This window comes from Panthera leo, chromosome C2 (assembly GCF_018350215.1).
Source record: "Panthera leo isolate Ple1 chromosome C2, P.leo_Ple1_pat1.1, whole genome shotgun sequence".
NCBI lineage: Eukaryota > Metazoa > Chordata > Mammalia > Carnivora > Felidae > Panthera > Panthera leo.
Genome location: NC_056687.1, coordinates 2,978,020 through 2,993,092, shown reverse-complemented (window position 1 = coordinate 2,993,092; position 15,073 = coordinate 2,978,020). Strand labels below are relative to the sequence as shown.

General features: G+C 58.1%; 1 long non-coding RNA gene across 2 annotated transcripts; it reads left to right on the top strand.

Moving 5' to 3' along the window:
• The first annotated feature begins 657 nt into the window (after window positions 1–657).
• LOC122198744 lies at window positions 658–5,817 on the top strand. 2 transcript variants are annotated; one of them, XR_006193130.1, is made up of 3 exons: window positions 658–735; window positions 1,083–1,174; window positions 4,631–5,817. It is a non-coding gene; the product is annotated as an uncharacterized LOC122198744 (long non-coding RNA). The 2 variants fall into 2 exon arrangements; XR_006193129.1 differs by lacking the exon at window positions 4,631–5,817 and adding an exon at window positions 1,976–2,576.
• Window positions 5,818–15,073: the final 9,256 nt, after the last annotated feature.

The window sequence follows — 15,073 nt, the reverse complement described above, 5'->3', positions numbered from 1 at the left end:
TGTCTCGAGGCCCGCCATGTGCCTGGTACCGGGGCTATACCAGGGACTGCCACCGTCTCCGACCTCATGGGACCCAGGTCCCAGCAAGGGAGACCGCCAGCCAGCACACAGAGTCAGGTAGGAACGGCGGGCCAGCGCAGGGCGGAGGACGGCGACGGACGAGGGTGGGGTGTGGCACTTCTGGGTCTGAGAGAGACAGAGCGATGTGGTGCTCTGGGACTCCCTCTGAGCGGAGGGCCGAACGGGTGTCCAGTGGGACGTGAGCTGGGTCAGCGGGGCTGCAGGCAGGTGAGTGAGGGCGAGGCCAGGGGGCCGGGCAGACCCCATATGGCCCAGAAGCCTCACGGAGCGGGTCTGGCCTCTGCTGGGGGGGCGCTCAGCTCCCCTGAGCAGACTGGACTCCGGTTTGCAAGCATGAAACGTGGGTGGGGGTCCCGGGGCGTGTGTGGGGAAGGACCCGCCGGGGCACGAGGCTCCGCCGGGTCCTGGGGCATCTTCCACCCCTCCCTCCAGCCCCAAGGACACCCTGTGCCTGCCGGTGGCAGCTCTCTCCAGGCAAGAGGAAGAGAGTGTCCCCCCCACCCCCGCCGGGCTCTCCCTCCCACCTCCTGAGTGGATATTCTTACTCTCCTCCCTCCATCCGCCTGCTCTCGATGACGCACGCAGACTCCGGCAGCCGTCATGACTCTCCACTCACATCCGTTGTCATCGTCGCGCTGTGGGGCTCCTGCCGAGGTCCTGGGCTCCTCGCGTTATCCCTCCTTTCCCTCCCAGGGAGTCCTGTCCCCTTTCTGGACCACGGTGGCGGTGGAGGGGCGGGTGTGGAGGGGGCAGGAGATGCTGAAAAAGCCCAGCCCCCACCTCCCTTCAGAAGAAAAGAAACTCAGTGTCCATTTGGGCAGGAATCCCGCAGCCCCAGCGGGAGAGCTGGGGGGCTTTGCTGTGCTGGGAGGGTTCTGGCGCTCAGGGGACTGGACGCGTCTGCCCCTCCTGCCCCCTCCCCTCCCCCAGAGTCCCGCAGCCCGTCCTTGCTAAGAATCCGGGCGTCTCCTCTGGTCCTGACGTGCACAATTTTACTCCAGGTCCCCAGTGACAAGTGCCAGGGTCAACGGCTGTGACTTCCGCTGGGATCCCAGAGCTGGCAGGGAAGGAAGGCAGCTCGTCACAAACACGGGTACGCAAGCGATGTCTCCCGACTCCTTTAAGTACAGGGAATGCTGAGGCCCAGCTTTGGTGGCGCCCCAGGTAGGAGTCGGGGGGTGGGGGAGAGGGGGAGGGGCAGGCGAGCCTCCCGCCGTGTCTATAAGGTGGCCGCCTCCTCCGGCTGCCCACCTGGACCACTACACAGCACATGCAGACCCGTGCCTGAGAGTCACTCCTGGCCCCATGGACGCCCCAGGGCACCTGGTCGGGGGGAAGGAGAAGTGCCAGGGTGGGTTGGTGTCTCACAGAGAGGAGGGAGGGTCACCGGGGCAGGAAGGGTCAGAGAAGGCCCCCCTGGGCAGTGAGTCTTAAAAGGATGTCTGGGGTGAATTCTCATGGCCGACCGGCAGGAAGAGGGAGAACTCGTCATTTAGGACAGAGCTGTCCCAGCCCCAGGCGAGGGGGGCCTGGGGTCCAGCCCCAGGGTGGTGCGGGCTCGGTCAGGTCTCCATGTGTGAGCGGATAGGTGCTCCAAGCTCTGTACCTGTCAGGGGGTTTGGGAGAGTCTATCGGGGAGGGAAGAACAGGGGTTCCAGTCCTTCCCGGGGCTGCCTCCCAGAGCCATAAATTACGTCCATTATGTGCTGGATGTAAATTATGGTTTATTAGTTTCCTAGAGCGTCTGTGACAAAGTCCCGCAGATTGTGCGGCTTAAAGCACGGAAATTTATTCTCTCGCGGTTCTGGGGGCCAGAAGCTCTAAATCAAGATGTCAGCAGGGTGTGCTTCCTCTGAAAGATCTGGGGACAATGTGTTCCTTGTCTCTCTCCCAGCTTCTGGTGTTGCCGGCCGTCCTTGGAGTTCCTGGGTTTGAGGACGGGTCCCTCTGACCTCAGCCTCTGCCACCCATGGCTGATTGTCCCCGTGTCTCTGCGTGTCCTCTCCTCTTCTTATAGGGACACCAAGCATTGGATTTAGGGCCCACCCTATTCCGGTCTGACCTCATCTTAACTAATTATATCTGCAGTGACCCTATTGTCAAATAAAGTCACAGTCGCAGGTACCAGGGGTTAGGACATGGACGTGTCTTCTCGTGGGGAACGCACGATTTAATCTACAATGGATAGTAAAGTGTCTCCCTCCCTTTAGGAACCACGGGGTGTGGGCTGCGGGATGTGGCCCGTGGTTCAGTCCCCACTGACGGTCGCCCAGGTGTGGCCTGTGCTGGCTGTATTTCACCCGGATTCCCGGGGACTGCCACACCCCGGGAGTCACCAGGGCTGCCCGTGTCGGTGGCTTTCTGAGGACGAGCTGAAGCTGTTGGCATTAAGTGGGGGCTCCGGAAACGTCTGCCCTACAGGCTGCTCCAGCCTCCGAGGCGACCCGAGAGATAAGTGGGTGGAACCGAGGCTCAGTCGTGGGCAGCCGCGACGAGCAGAGACACTGAGGCTCAACCGCGGCCGGGGTGTCTGGGGGCCAGTCCGCTCCAGGTGGGGGCTGTGTGGGGGCTCCAGCGAAGCCGCCTGAATGAAGTGGCAGACGCTCGGCCCCGGGCCAGCTCCTCTGGAGAAGAATGCCAGCCGAATCTCCTATGGCCGGTGGCCGGGCCTGGTCGAACAGAATTAGGGCTCTTCTTGCAGAAGTGGAGGAGGCAAATCTGGAAGGGGTGTTGGGGGCAGGCACACACGCTCACTGTCACCTCTCCACCGACTGACAGGCGAGTACCGTCCGCACGAGCGTGGACAGGGTCAGGCACTGTCTTCTGTCGGGGACACGCTGAGCCCATCGACGATCCACCGAGGGACCCCACCCTGGCCTCCAACCAGGTGGGCACCCGAGGAGAAGCCTGGAGCAATAGCTCGGTCTTCCAGGAGGATCTCTGGGCTCCAAGAGGCCCCGACAGAGCAGGGTCCTGGGTCTCCACCTTCCCAACCCAGAGACCAGCCCCAGCATCACCCCATGGGGACGTCTTTGTGCAGATGCGTCCCTGGGAAGCTAAAAGCGGGTAGGAGGTGCTCCCAGGTGGGGTACGCACAGCACAGGGACACCCGCTTCCCGGTGAGGCGTGAGCTTGCCTGGACGCGCACGAAGCCTGGGCGAGCACCTGAAACGCGTGTACTGTTGTGATCCCTAACAGCGCGGTGGCCGTTGGGCCTGCAGGGGCTGCTGTCACATCCGAGTTGACCTTGAGTCGTGGCTCCATAGGAGACTAACTGTCTGCTGTCCCCTCTCTCAGCCGGGAGCGGAGACGGGTGTTGGCTGAGCCCTGGGGGGGGGGGGGTAGACTGGCATCACCATGTGCCCGGGGGGCCCCCTTGCACCCTGGTGCCCTCTTAAGTGGGCGACTCCCCGGGGCCCACGGGCCAGAGCCGCACCCTCCGGAACTGGTTCTCCTGAGTACAGGGCCGGGCGGGATGGAAACTGAACAGGCTGTACCCAGGAATGCAAATGACTCTGCCTGAGAAAAGGGAAGGGCATCCAGCCACGGCCCGGAGCTGGCGGCCCCTGAGCCTCAACACAGCTGGCATGGAAAATCCCCTGCCCCAGATGCGGCCTCGTCTCGTCTCCGTTCTGGAGGGCGGGGGTAGGAGAGGTGACCCCGATGGGGAAGGCTTGGGTCTCACAGGCGCGTGCAGCTGAGCCCTTTGGACCTCTCTGGTCCATCCAGCCGTGGCAAACTGGGGAGCCCTGCCACGGTGAGCCTGTTTCCACCCCTAAATTTGGAGCCCAGAGTTGGAAAAGCCAGACTGCGGGGGGGGGGGTGGGCAATGCCAGCCAAGCCACCAGGGCCCACGTGGGTGCAGGGGGTGGAAATCCTGGCATCCGCAGCCTGTGGCGGCTGGGGGTGGGCAGTGAGGACAGCGGGACGGAGGGGCTTCCCGAAGGAGAAGCCCTGCTGGGGCACCCCCCAGCCCCAGGACAGGGGAGCCTCTTCCAGAGGAAGCAGTGGGCAGCTGGCCCCGGGGGAGGGGCATTGCTCAACGCAGGAGGGAGAGGCCTGTACTGTTTCTGGGCCGGGAGGGGTCGTCAGCCCAACTGAGAGGGACAAGTCGTGGGACGAGCCCTGTGTTGCCCAACTCCTGTCCCCGGGCCTGGAAACCCAGAGGCCCCTGCCCTGTGTGAGTCTCTCGGTGGCCACCAGCCACTGGGTAACTGTGGGAGCGGCCCTGGCAGGAAGCCGCCCTTGGATGGCGCAGCCGCGGCTGGAGCCTGCCAAGCCTGACACCCACCTCCTGGGGGCCGAAACCGGCGTGGGGGCTGGGCCTCTCCCGCGGGGGCTGGTGAGCCAATAGTGCCGATGACGCACTGCGGTGACTGACATAAGGCCCCGGGGCCGCGAGCATCCTTCCATTGGCCAATAAGTATATCTTGACCCGAGGGAGGCAGGCGGCCGCGATACAGTTAAGTGTTCAGAATTTGCCTCAAAGTCTCCAGCAGTCACCCGAGAGTTCGCTTCTTTAGCAGCGCTCTCCTCCCCGTGTCCCCAGCCCGCCAACAGTCCACACGGGTCCCCTCGCCTCCGTGATGCTCGTCACAGGATCACGCACGTTTGAATCGGATGCGATGGAAATGTTCCAGGTTTTGAAGTGCCCACGTACCTTTATTTCCACCGCCGGCGTATTGTTCGCAGTATTGCGATGAGACTGGTAAGATGGGCCTTAGAATTAAGCCCACTGAAGTAGGAAGCCATCAGGGGTGTGACGCCCCAAAGTCCCCACCCACCATCCCTCTTACCTGCCGGGTGAAAGACGGTTCCGGAGAGGAAATACCGCGCTCGAGTTTCCCCATGTCGCGTGCTGGATTTTTTCACGCTGCGTCCGCGCCGTGGAGTGACCTCACAGCCCCTAGAAATGTTTACGTCTGCTCCCCTCGCCCCCGTCCTTTCTGTCCCCATCTCTGAGCTGCTGTTTCAGGGAGTCAACTCTGTTCATGACACCAGAAAAAAAATCAAGCAGGAAACGGAAGGACTGCTGTTTCTGGAGCATGTGAACATTTCGGACAGCTGTGTGACCACCCTGTCACCGCACGGAGACAGTCCATCTCACTCCCGGGGGAGGGAGAGGACAAGGCAGACGAGCGCTGGGACCCTGTGAGCTGTGTGTGGGCCTGTGCTGACCTCCCGCCCACCCGCCCGGGGGTGAGGGCCCCTCCTGGGAAACGAGGCAGACTTCTTCCTGCTCCCCTGTGGGTCCTTCCAGCAACTGTCCAGGAGTGACCCCCCCCCCGCTAGGGAGGACATTCCCTAGAACGGCCACGCCTCTTCCCGAAGAGGGTCCTTACACCCCGAGCCGAAAGTACCCCATTTCTCAGAGCTTCTCAGAGTGACCCTGGAGATCCGGGAATTAAACTCATGAGTTTATGAAATAAGAACCAAAGACGAAGCTTCTGGTAAGATTGTGTTGGTGGAAATGTCTGGAAAGAGGAGGTCAGCTTAGCGGCAATGAGTGTAAGACCAGCTTGCTGGGAAATCCCACGTGTAACCACAGGCTTAGAGCTTTAGGGCTCCTCCGAACTTTCTAGGGTTGGACCCCGATGGAGGGCGTGTGCAGGAGGGGGGCCTCGGGCACGGCGCCCCCGACGGGACATGCTGCCAGCAGACCCAGCAGCCAGGGCTTGTGCCTTGGTTTTTTCTTCTCTCCTTAAAATTTTTTTTTTTCTAACAATAACTGTTTTGTTTAACAAGTTAAAGAACTTGCTTCATTTATTTGTTTGTTTGATTGTGGTAAAACACACATAATGCAAAGTTTCCCATCTTGACCATTTTTTAAAAATGTGTATTTATTTTAAGAGAGAGAGTGAGAGCGCAAGATGGGGAGAGGCAAGGAGAGAGAGAGAGAGAGAGAGAGAGAGTCCCAAGCAGGGTCTACACTGTCAGCGCAGAGCCCGACGCGGGGCTGGAACCCACGAACGGTGAGATCGTGACCTGAGCTGAAATCAAGAGTCAGACACTCACCCGACTGAGCCCGCCAGGCGCCCTGTGGTCACTATTGTTAAGTGGGCTTCCATACTGCTGTGCAGCCCCACTTCCCCCCATTTCCAGAACTCCGCTCATCTTGTAAAGCTGAAACTCTGTCCCCATTAAACCCCGAGACCTGGTTCCCCCTCCCCCAGCTCCCGGCGGCCTTCATCCCATTTTCTGTCCCCCACCCCCCAACTCCCCCAGCAGGGCAACCACACACCCCTGTGTCTCTGGCACATGCATGACGTCCTCGGGGCTCATCCACGCTGCAGCAGGTGTCTGATGTCCTTCCCTTTTAGGGCTGAAAGTTAGTCCGCTGTGTGGACAGACCACGTTCTGTTTATCCATTCATCCATGGAGGGGCACGTGTGTTGTTTCCACCCTTTCGCTATTGTGAACGATGCTGCTATGAGCACGGGTGTTCAGATATCTGTGTGTTTAAGCCCCTGCTTTCAATTCTTTTGGGTCTATGCCCAGAGTGGAGTTGCTATAGATCATACTGTAATTCTATGTTTAATTTTTTGAGGAATTTCTATGTTTGATTTTTGGAAGATTCAGAGTTTCAACATTTCCTTAAATTTTTTTTAATGTTCATTTATTTTTGAGAGAGAGCGAGAGCGCGCGAGAGAGAATGGGGGAGGGCCAGAGAGAGAGGGAGACAGAGAACCCAAAGCAGGCTCCGGGCTCCAAGCTGTCAGTGCAAAGCTCGACAAGGGGCTCGAACCCACGAACTGCAAGAGTGTGACCTGAGCCGAAGTCAGATGCTTAACCAACTGAGCCACCCGGGTGCCTCACAAAGTTTCCTTAATATTTTTATAATAATGTCTCACAACTAATATGACAAAAAATTCTTGTTCTCTATTTTCTCATTCCGGATGAATAAATGAGTATGATTTAATAGGATGTAAATGCCCACCAAACCAGCTGTCAGACCAGGCTCCAGGCACTGGCAGAGGCTCAGGGTTTGTGTTGGCTTGCTGAGGACAGTGTGCTCTTGTGAAATCCCGGTGAAGCTGTACCCAGGGGGTGTCCTCTCAAGAGGGAGTGTATTCTTTCTCTGACCACTTCGAATTGACAGTGATGGTAATAATAGTTGGCTTTACTATCATTTAATTTTTCATTTTATTGATCGATTGGTTTTTGAGAGAGAGAAACATGAGTGGGCAAGGCCTGCAGAGAGAGTGGGAGAGAGAGTGTGGAGCCCAGAGTGGGGCTCGAGCTCACGAACCATAAGATCATGACCTAAGCTGAAGTCAGATGCTTAGCTGACTGAGCCACCCGGGCACCCCACTATCACTTAAAAATTCTTCATGGGGTGTGCTCCGACCAAGTTTCCCACCCACTGTTCTACTGATCTTAGCAGCGGACCCCGAGGACCGTAATGCTGGAACACTAACAAAGCTACAGATGGCTCCAGGCCCAGACGGCTTCACAGGTGATTCCACCACACCCTTAAGCAACACACAGCCATCAGTGCCACCTCCATGGTTGCACAGTATCGACAAGGAAGCAAATTTCCAAATTCTTTTTATGAAGCCAGCACAGGAGTAACACCAAAACCCAGCAAGATGGGCACAGCGAGGAAACCACACCCCCATTTCATGAATGAACATCAACACAAAAATGTGTGAAACCTAATCAGCCATGACCTGGGGATGTAAACATGGTCTGATATTAGGAAACCTCGTAAAATAGATCTCCATGTTCATAAAGCAACAGAGAAAAAGCATGAGGTGACCTCCACAGGTGTAGACATTTGATAGAATCAGCATCCATACTTTTTTTTTTTAAAGCCTGAGTAATAAGGATATGGAAAAAGCATATTTAACAGGTCTCAACCAAAGTGCCCGAGTTATGCCGAATGAACAAAGCCTGGGAGCACTCAGTTGAAAGCCAGAATCTTCCCTGCTATTTAACACGGTTCTGGGGGGCTGGCCGCACTCTTGTACGCAAGGAACAAGGGCTGAGTGCAGGCGGCGGAGGCAGATCTGCACCCCAGAGAACCTGCTGGGAGACTGCCACGCGGAGTAGGGACTCAGCTTAGAGACCTGTGTCAAACTGACGAGGGCCAAGAACCTTCTTCCGATGTAAGCGGCAATGAGAGACATTGCGTAATGGGAAAATACCCCGTCCACAATGCCGCAACACCGGTAAATGCTCCGTAATGAATGAAAGAGAAGTGGACAGCTGTGGGTAGCAAGCTCTCCAACACGCTTTCTCCAACGGATGAATGAATAGAAATGAAATGGAGACCTGGTCTGGGCTCGAAAGACTCAGTAGGATGAAGGGGTCAAGTTTTCTGAAACTAGACTATGAATTTACGGCAATGCCGAGGGTTTTTTTTTCCCTTAGAACTAGCCAAGCTGATCTTAAAGTTCACATGGAAAAATAAACAGGCAAGAGTAGTTAGGGGAAACTCTGGAAGAGAAGGGTATGTCAGGTGTCAAAAAGAAGACAGTAGTCTCCAAAATGGAGTCACTTCTGCTAAGCCCCACATCACCAAACCGAGACTTCACCTGATTCCGGCTCTGACCTCTCCCAGAAATGGGATCTCAGAGTCCGTGAGGAGTCACCCGGTCAGCACGAGCGAGGTCATCGGTGGCAGATCCCCACGGTCCCCTGGAGGAGAGTGACCTCGCCCAACTAAGATGTTTTGCCCGGGGCAGCCTCCTCGCCCTGCTCCCTTCTGCACAGGACAGTCTGTCGTGCGTGCAGCGAGCTGGAGCTTTCTGTCTGCTGCGCTGCCTGCTGCCTGGTTCGGGATCCCTGGAGAAAGCCAACCAGACCTCCAAAATTCACTCAGCTGGGTTTTGTTTTTTAACACAGGCCAGTAGCTTTACCAGCTATCTGACATGCTTATACAGTTACAATACTGGAAGCCTGGGCCAACTCGATAGATGGGGCCATGGGACCGAGCCCGGGAGCCAGAAACGGACTCAGACGCAGATTTAAACCCTTGGAACAAGGGAGGCGCCACATTGATTACCGAAGCCGTCTGAAGTCTGATTTTCAGCAGGTCCTGCTGAGACAACTCCATGGTTCTCTGGAAAAAATTAAATTACATCCCTACCTCACTCCCTAAACCCCCATAGGTTACACATACAGCAAAGGTTTAGTTGTAAAATTCGAAACCATCAACGTACTGGGAGAGCACTGTAGTTTCTTTGAATAGCTTTGGGTTGGGGAAGGTCTTCGAACGGATAACCCAAACTCAGAAGCCACATAAAAAAACCAATAAAGATCAACAATAATAAAATCCTGGCCCAAATGAAAACACCATCAACAAAGACAGGAGACTGGTGAGAAATGAAACCCAGAATCTGCAGCATAAATCTCAGGAAAAGCTCTAACTGTATTCCTATATAAAGAGGTTCTATAAATCAGTGTGATAAAGACCGCCAAAGTAATGGAAAAGGAACAGCTCACCAAAAAAAGTTATACAAGGGCTCTTACACGTAGGAAGGATACCCAGGTGCACTGAACAACAAAATGAGAGACAGAGGGAGAGAAAGAGAGAGAGAGGAGGGGAGGGGAGGGGGAGACAGAGGGAGAGGGGGGGAGAGAGAAGGAATACGGGCTGGAAACGGAGAGGAAAGCCATGGAAACCTGTGAGGTTGGCAAGGACAGACGTGTGTGGAGCGCACGGTGAGAGATGCCGTGGGAGAAAGGGGCTCATACAGGTTGCGGGCGGGGGGCGACTTGGCACGGCTCCTGGGGGGCACTGTTGCAACATTTATGCTACCTACACTCCACGGCTCCATTCGAGGGATTTCCCTGCAGATACATGCGCAGGGGTCCTAAGTAACATTTGCGCGAGGATATCGATTGCCGTTGTGTGTGCGCCCGTCAAAGGCTGGAAATAGCCTCGACGTCCGCCAGGAGGAGCCGGTCAAATCAGTGTCACACGTGCCGACAGTGGAAGTGGCATCAGGCAGCTGTTAAAAAGCACGAGGCAAATTTACCTGCAACCATCACCCCAAGTAGTTGCCAACCCCAAAGCGGGGTGCACAACAGGCCTGCAGTGTGCTGCCTGGAGACACAGGGGACCTGTGCAGCGGTAACACTTGGGGAGATAGTCAGCGTGTTAGTTTCCGGGAGACCCATAACTAAACGCCACCAACTGGGGGGCTTCAAACGACGACTCTTCAAACCTCAGAACTCAACAACCACAGTATTGTCTCAGGGTTCTGGGGGCTGGAAGGGCACAAAGTATCAGCAGGACCACGCTCCTTCTGGGGCTCTACGGCAGGATCCTTTTCTGCCTCGCCCGGCTCCCGGGGCTCCAGACGGTCCCGGGCTTGCGCTGCCTGGCTCCCCTCTCTGCCTCCGTCTGCCCACGGCATCCCCCTGGCTCTGTGCTCTCCCCTCTCTTTTGTAAGGATGCCTTCGTGGGGTTTACGGCCCACCCTAATCCAGGACAACCTCATTGAGACATCTGCAAAGACCCTTTTTCTAAATGAGGTCACATTTCTAGGTCCTGAGTGGTCATATCTTTTGGGGGCCACCATTCAACCCACCGCAGTTGGGAACTGAGGTAAGGAAGATTCCGTGGCGGTCTTCAGGATTTCAGACCGCGTCTTAGAATCACCCAGGATCAAAATGGGTAGTGAGAATTAGTTCCTGGTGCTGCGGAGGCCTGCGCATCGTCCTCCAGGCAGGCTGCCGCCGGCTGTTCCCCATGGAGCGGGGGCATGAGGTTTCCCTGCCAGGCTCGGGACAGACTAGCACCGGGAAGGCACAGCCATGTGTCCTGGAGCGGCAGTCCCCGGCCTGGTCACCCTCTCCCATCAGCCCGCGAACCCCCGGCCTGGTCACCCTCTCCCATTACCCTGCAGGGAGGTATGTCTTTCCAAGTCGATCTCTATTTGAATTACATCTTCCGTTTTTAACAATGCAAATATTCTTCACTAATTCAAATACTTCTCCATTTTAGGTTAACTCAGTCACCTCTTATTCTAGCTGACCTCCAGCTATGCACACACACGCACACACACACTCACACACGTGTGCACGCACACGCAGGCCGATGCCGCCAGGTAGGAAGCGGCCGGTGGGACTCTGGGGTAAGCAGGTGGGACAGGCACCCTCTTCCTTCCCAGGTGGCTCTAGGAACAGCCTAGTCCTGTTCTGGCCCTGGACCCAACTCCCCCGGCTCCAGCTTCGCCCCACAAAGCGTTTCTTTTACCCATAAGACCCCGCGAGTTTGCATGTTCCGAAAGGTTGGGTCAGTCAAATGCAAACTGTCCCACGCAAATGTTTCGAGAGTCATTCAGACCACTTCCCCGTGGAGGGGGTTTCCGGTGTGGCCTTCGGTTCTGACGCTCTTCCGGGGCTCCCTGTTTGCCCCAGGACAAACCCACACTCCTGTGACCCTGCCCCTCCCCCGGGCCTCTCCCTAAGTTGCTCTTATGTGCAAGCCCCTCCGGGGTCCCATCCCAGAGCCGGCAGACTTCGGGTCTCCTCAGCCAGGACGCCGTGTGGTTTGGACACGGGGGACGCTTAGCCACGTCTGGGGACATTTTGGCTGTCACAACTTCGGGGGGCTGCATCTAATGGCAGAGGTCGGAGGGCTCAGCATCGGCCCCCGACAAAGCATTCTCTGGCCCCAGATGTTCACAGTGTTGGACGGGAAACCGTGATCTAATCTGACCGGGGGGCATCAGGGCTGGTGACAAAGACCTCGGGGGAGAGGGTGCGAAGCCTGTCAAAAGACAAGCCCTTCCGGAGGAATCTGCCAGGCTCCTTTGACTTTGCAAGGAACGTGTGTCCCTCCTGGGTGAGCCTTCCCGCCAGAGGGAACCTGGGCCCCTGTCACTTGTGTGTATGGGGGGGTGTTGCAAGGCCAGAGCAGCGGGTCTCCCCGAGGCCCGCCTCAGCGCAGCCCGGAGGACGGCGGCTGCGGTGGGAGGTCGGGCCCCTCCCCCAAAGACACGTGGCCCCACGGTGGTCCCTCTCTCCCCCTTTCCTTCATCCTCCTCTGACACAGAGGCCCATTTCTGACATGTCCTTTCCATCAACTGTGATTCTGTGTTCCTCTCTTTCCTGCAAAAGACAGAAGGAAGGTGGAGGGGATCTTACCCGCGGGGGCGGGCTGACACTAAGGAGGTGACAGGTCACCGTGCCCCCAGTTCTGCCGCTGACCCCAGCCCTGCTTGGCAACGAGCAGGCGCCCTTTCCTGCCCAGGGATTGACAGACCAGCCAGCGGTGCCACACTGAGCAATAGGGCCCGGTCCTGATAGTAACAGGACAGGGCTGGTCCTGATGCTGGCCGTGTGCTAACGGTGATGGGACGTCCTAATGGGGGTCAGGTACTCCTAGCAACAGGACAGGGCCGGTCCTGATGGGGACCCGGCGCTAACAGAATCGGGCGATCCTACGGGGCACGCTGTTTTGGGCAAAGGCAGGCCACACTGAGCTAATCCGTGCTGGACTCTTGCCCTCGGGGAGACCTGGGACCCGGGCTGGCGGGTGACGGGGAGGGGCCGCATAGGCCCCATCAGGGAACCTGAGTCCCGTGGTAGCGCCCCAGTGAGGGAGGTCAGGGTGGGGCAGGGACCGTCAGAGGACACGGCACCTCCCAGAGAGGACGGGGGTGGGAGCCCGCAGCCCGCTGCCCGGGGTCTGCCTCGGCCCGGGGGGCCGCTCTGCTCCAGGCCCTGGCTGAGGCTGAGCCTGTCCCCGCCCCGGACACGGTGCTCACGGCTGAGGGGCTACAAAGGACCCCATCACTCTGCCCTCTGGTTGTGTGTGACCTCGTGGATGGAGGGCGGCTTCCTCCCGTCCTGGTCTTTCTCTGAGGGAAACTGGGCGGGACTTTTGGTTTTTCTTCATTCCACCTGCTGTACGTCTTCCCGGGGGTCATTCTCAGACCCCGTCACTCAGGCCCCCTCGCAGGGTGGTTCCTCGAGGGGGGACCTGCCGGAGGTCCGGGTGTGGGGGGAAGGCTGTCACAGCAATGGTCCCCAGGGTCCCTGGGCCTGAGTCCCTGTGACCCCAGCGTGGTGTCTCTTCCTGCAGCCGCGGCCTCTGGGGGGTCCCCTTACGGCTCCCGAGTTGGACCATCTGGGTGGAAATCTTGCCGAGGGGACGCAGTGCAGGTGGGGAGGGGGCGGCCCTGCAGGGTGGAGGGTCACGCCCTGGGAGCCTGGGGGCAGAGGGGCAGGAAATCGGGGCGTGCAGGGTGCATCGGGGAGAGGCTTCTGGGAGGAGGACAGTCTTGAGCAGAGTTGTTTTAAAAATGTGTCCAAATTCTCTTTGCTCTTTATAAGATCAGCTGAGATCTTGTCACGTAAAGAAGGCGCCGTACGACCAGGGCAGGCTGTGTGAGGCACAGGGCCGGAGAATACCCACCCGAGGGGCTGGACCTCATCGGGGCTCCCACGTGGTGCTGCCCCCAACCCCGGGCAGAAGGCACCTCGAGCTGGGGGGGGGGGGAAGAGGGGGGGAGGGAGCCCAGGGCTGGCCAGACTCGGCTCATCTGGCCCAGGAGAGGGAGGAGCTGGCTGGTGCACACGGCAGAGGGAGAGGGAACTGAGCAGTACCAGATTCCCCTGAGCACGGAGGGGAGCCCGGCAGAGGGGCGCAGGGCCCCAGATGTGGGGAGGGAGCCTCAGAGGTCCTTCCCGAGCAACGGGGAGCTGAGGACGCGGGGCCAGCGGGAGTGCAGCAAAGCCACCAGGAAAGTCCATGAGGTCGCACACTTCGGCCCAGGCGGGAAGCGCGGGCCAGCGGCTGACCCCACGCCGCCAGGCTGACAGGTCCCAGGCGTGTGGCCCGGGTGATGCCGGGGCCCACCAGGCCAAGAGGCTTCAAGGCCGAGGCGAGGAGCCTGGGGACGCTCCCGGGGCTGCCATAGGCCGGCTGACACTTTGCAAGCACGGTCATGTTCTGTTTGTGACCCGCCGCGGTGGCAGGCCGGGAAGCAGTCCCCGGAGGGCATGTGCGCACCAAGTCCCCAGAATCTTCCGGTGGGGTCTTGTGTGGGCAAAAGGTCTTTGCAGGTGTGAGTAACAAAAGGGTCTTGACACAAGAGCGTCCCGGATTATCTGGCGAGCGTCCTCCGGAGACACGGGAAGAGACGCAGAGAAGGGGCGGAGACCATGTGACGACGCAGAGGCGGAGAGATGTCTCCACCAGACGCCGGACAGGGCAGGAAGCCTCCTCCCCGGGAGTCTGTGGAGGGAGCACGGCGCGTGGACACCTTTGCCTCAGGAAACACCCACCTGATCTGGGAAGGTGAGAACACAGAAGGTGTTTATCAGCCTGTGGAGTGAGAATTCTCAGGCAAAATTATTACTCAGGTTTTTTGGTTTGGGTTTTTTTCATTAGAAAATCAGAGCAAAGGCCGTATCAACGTTCAGGGTTCGTATGTATGTTCTGTCTCAGAATACATCGCAAATCTGAGATAATCGTAGGGGGCGATCTGGCCCAGGCAGAACAGCATCTGGTTCCTTAACGGCTCCATGGGCAGCGCGCTCCCCCACGGGCCAGCCGCTTGGGCGTCCCAGCCGGCGGAGGGATGAACTGAGCCTCGCTCAGCTCGGGCGGCTGTAACAAAATGCCGCAGACAGACAGCGCGCCTGAAACAACGGACGTTTATTTTTCACGCTTCTGGAGGCGGCAGGGCCACGATCAGGGTGCCGCACGGTGGGGTTCCGGTGAGGCCTCCCCCCCGGACTTGCAGACGGCCGCCTGCTCACTGTGTCCTCACGCAGCACAGAGAGAACCAGTCCCTTCCTCCTATATGGACAATGATCCCATCCCGGGGCTCGCACTCATGACCTCATCTAAACCCAGATACTTCTCCAAGCCCCCACCTCCAAATCCCATCACGCGGGGGTCAGGGCTCCAACGTGTGAATTTGAGGAGGGGGACACAGTTCAGGTCGTAGCAGAGGGCATGGCCCTGCTGTGTAAGGATGCTTTCTGAAAGCTGCATATATAAGACAGCTGCTTAAGATGTGTTGGCCAA